General features: G+C 45.4%; 5 non-coding genes across 5 annotated transcripts; 2 read left to right on the plus strand and 3 right to left on the minus strand.

Moving 5' to 3' along the window:
• The first annotated feature begins 1247 nt into the window (after positions 1-1247).
• On the plus strand, positions 1248-1321 carry trnai-aau. Its single transcript has one exon. It is a non-coding gene; the product is annotated as a tRNA-Ile (tRNA).
• Positions 1322-1811: 490 nt separating this feature from the next.
• On the minus strand, positions 1812-1893 carry trnal-uag. The gene has a single exon. It is a non-coding gene; the product is annotated as a tRNA-Leu (tRNA).
• A 785-nt stretch (positions 1894-2678) lies between these two features.
• On the plus strand, positions 2679-2752 carry trnai-aau. Its single transcript has one exon. It is a non-coding gene; the product is annotated as a tRNA-Ile (tRNA).
• A 518-nt stretch (positions 2753-3270) lies between these two features.
• Positions 3271-3352, minus strand: trnal-uag. Its single transcript has one exon. It is a non-coding gene; the product is annotated as a tRNA-Leu (tRNA).
• A 330-nt stretch (positions 3353-3682) lies between these two features.
• trnam-cau lies at positions 3683-3754 on the minus strand. The gene has a single exon. It is a non-coding gene; the product is annotated as a tRNA-Met (tRNA).
• Between the last annotated feature and the right edge of the window lie 20 nt (positions 3755-3774).

Below are 3774 nucleotides of genomic sequence, written 5' to 3' on the forward strand. Positions count from 1 at the left end.
GAGTGTGTCTGAATTGGAATCATTCAAATCAGGGCAGCTTCATGCTGTGAGGTAACAATCTTTGCCGGTGCACCACCACCAGCAGCATAATTAAATATCTTTACACAAAGACAAAACCTGGTGTCTCCTGGCAAACTTCACACTGGTGGCGGTTGAACTGAGTTGGCTAACAAAGTACAGAGACTTTTCTGTGCCATGGATGACTATGACGAGTGTTCAACTTTTAGGATGTTATCCAAGTAACCAATGACAAGGACTTTTACAGTAAGCCATGTCTTTGAAACCCTCAGCCACACAACATTTAACATTACTCCTTTAGTGTTCAACAATTAAAGGTGTTACGGGACACAAACTGTGCCTCTGACAGAAAACGACTGAAATGACTGTTGTCTGATTTGAACCCACACCTCCGAAGAGACTGGAGCCTAAATCCAGCGCCTTGGACCCCTCGGCCACACTACCTGTAGAGGAAGGCTTTTTTTCGGTTTTGTTTTTCCAAGATATCGCAAATCAGTATGACGTTGTCAGGTAAGATGCGCCACTGAAAAGGCAGACCACTGACGTGCACAGGTAGAAGAATGTCTAAGCTAAAGAAGGGTTCACTCTGCTGTTTGCCCAACAGTCATAAAGACAAAGGAGAAATTCAGAAAAGCACAGCAAGGTTAGACCACCATCAATTGTATTAAGTCTATGGACTGCAGACATGAGGTTTCACTAAATGGCCACACCTTGCTTCTACCCCAGTGTCGGCATTTACCGCCAACCATGCATAGAACACACATAGCACTGCCTTAGCAGAGGATGGTTTCGATCCATCGACCTCTGGGTTATGGGCCAGCACGCTTCCGCTGCGCCACTCTGCTCCTGACCTCCCCCCAAAAAATGAGAACAACAGATGGGCAAACTCTTCTTAGGTAAGTCTACCAGGGACCAGTTTGCCAAAGTCGAAACACGCCCAGCTTGAGGATGATGTGTACATATTGATTTATGTGTGCAGATTCCAACAATGCAAAGCGGGACAACCCCAAAGCTTCTTCACACAAAATCCACTCTCCAAACCTTCTGCAAAAATAGTACATCCAGTCACAGAGTATGACTCAATTGGAATCATCACAAATCAGGGGTGCTTTTTGATGTGAGGTAACAATGTTTGCCAGTGCACCACCACCAGCAGCCTACTTAACGATGTTTATTTTGTGAAACCCAATAGGAAATCGACTCAAAACCTTGTTATAATGCCGAACGAGGGCCGGTTAGCTCAGATGGTCAGAGCGTGGTGCTAATAACGCCAAGGTCATGGGTTCGACCCCCATACTGGCCATTGACATCATCTTTATACAAAAACCACAACCCCGAAGTTTCTTCACACAAAAATTCACCCCCAAAACCTTCTGCAAAAAGATGAAGTCCTTTCACGGAGTGTGTCTGAATTGGAATCATTCAAATCAGGGCAGCTTCATGCTGTGAGGTAACAATATTTGCCGGTGCACCACCACCAGCAGCATAATTAAATATCTTTACACAAAGACAAAACCTGGTGTCTCCTGGCAAACTTCACACTGGTGGCGGTTGAACTGAGTTGGCTAACAAAGTACAGAGACTTTTCTGTGCCATGGATGACTATGACTCGTGTTCAACTTTAAGGATGTAATCCAAGTAACCAATGACAAGGACTTTTACAGTAAGCCATGTCTTTGAAACCCTCAGTCACACAAGATTTTACATTACTTCTTTAGTGTTCAACCTTTAAAGGTGTTATGGGACACAAACTGTGCCTCTGACAGAAAACCACTGAAATGACTGTTGTCTGATGGCAGTGGTGGGATTTGAACCCACGCCTCCGAAGAGACTGGAGCCTAAATCCAGCGCCTTGGACTCCTCGGCCACACTACCTGTAGAGGAAGGCTCTTTTTCGGTTTTGTTTTTCCAAGATATCGCAAATCAGTATGACGTTGTCAGGTAAGATGCGCCACTGAAAAGGCAGACCACTGACGTGCACAGGTAGAAGAATGTCTAAGCTAAAGAAGGGTTCACTCTGCTGTTTGCCCAACAGTCATAAAGACAAAGGAGAAATTCAGAAAAGCACAGCAAGGTTAGACCACCATCAATTGTATTAAGTCTATGGACTGCAGACATGAGGTTTCACTAAATGGCCACACCTTGCTTCTACCCCAGTGTCGGCATTTACCACCAACCATGCATAGAACACACATAGCACTGCCTTAGCAGAGGATGGTTTCGATCCATCGACCTCTGGGTTATGGGCCAGCACGCTTCCGCTGCGCCACTCTGCTCCTGACCTCCCCCCAAAAAATGAGAACAACAGATGGGCAAACTCTTCTTAGGTAAGTCTACCAGGGACCAGTTTGCCAAAGTCGAAACACGCCCAGCTTGAGGATGATGTGTACACATTGATTTATGTGTGCAGATTCCAACAATGCAAAGCGGGACAACCCCAAAGCTTCTTCACACAAAATCCACTCTCCAAACCTTCTGCAAAAATAGTACATCCAATCACAGAGTATGACTCGATTGGAATCATCACAAATCAGGGGTGCTTTTTGATGTGAGGTAACAATGTTTGCCAGTGCACCACCACCAGCAGCCTACTTAACGATGTTTATTTTGTGAAACCCAATAGGAAATCGACTCAAAACCTTGTTATAATGCCGAACGAGGGCCGGTTAGCTCAGATGGTCAGAGCATGGTGCTAATAACGCCAAGGTCATGGGTTCGACCCCCATACTGGCCATTAACATCATCTTTATACAAAAACCACAACCCCGAAGTTTCTTCACACAAAAATTCACCCCCAAAACCTTCTGCAAAAAGATGAAGTCCTTTCACAGAGTGTGTCTGAATTGGAATCATTCAAATCAGGGCAGCTTTATGCTGTGAGGTAACAATCTTTGCCGGTGCACCACCACCAGCAGCATAATTAAATATCTTTACACACACGATTCCCAAAATTGCTAAGCCAAAGTTGACAATGCCTGGTGTCTCCTGGCAAACTTCACACTGGTGGCAGTAGAACTGAGTTGGCTAACAAAGTACAGAGACTTTTCTGTGCCATGGATGACTATGACTCGTGTTCAACTTTAAGGATGTAACCCAAGTAACCAATGACAAGGACTTTTACAGTAAGCCATGTCTTTGAAACCCTCAGCCACACAACATTTTACATTACTCCTTTAGTGTTCAACCATTAAAGGTGTTATGGGACACAAACTGTGCCTCTGACAGAAAACCAGTGAAATGACTGTGGTCTGAAGGCAGTGGTGGGATTTGAACCCACGCCTCCGAAGAGACTGGAGCCTAAATCCAGCGCCTTGGACCCCTCGGCCACACTACCTGTAGAGGAAGGCTCTTTTTCGGTTTTGTTTTTCCAAGATATCGCAAATCAGTATGACGTTGTCAGGTAAGATGCGCCACTGAAAAGGCAGACCACTGACGTGCACAGGAAGAAGAATGTCTAAGCTAAAGAAGGGTTCACTCTGCTGTTTGCCCAACAGTCATAAAGACAAAGGAGAAATTCAGAAAAGCTCAGTAAGGTTTGACCACCATCAATTGTATTAAGTCTATGGACTGCAGACATGAGGTTTCACTAAATGGCCACACCTTGCTTCTTCCCCAGTGTCGGCATTTACCGCCAACCATGCATAGAACACACATAGCACTGCCTTAGCAGAGGATGGTTTCGATCCATCGACCTCTGGGTTATGGGCCCAGCACGCTTCCGCTGCGCCACTCTGCTCCTGACCTCCCCCCAAAAAT

The sequence above is a fragment of the Solea senegalensis genome, unplaced genomic scaffold (genome assembly GCF_019176455.1).
Source record: "Solea senegalensis isolate Sse05_10M unplaced genomic scaffold, IFAPA_SoseM_1 scf7180000017357, whole genome shotgun sequence".
NCBI lineage: Eukaryota > Metazoa > Chordata > Actinopteri > Pleuronectiformes > Soleidae > Solea > Solea senegalensis.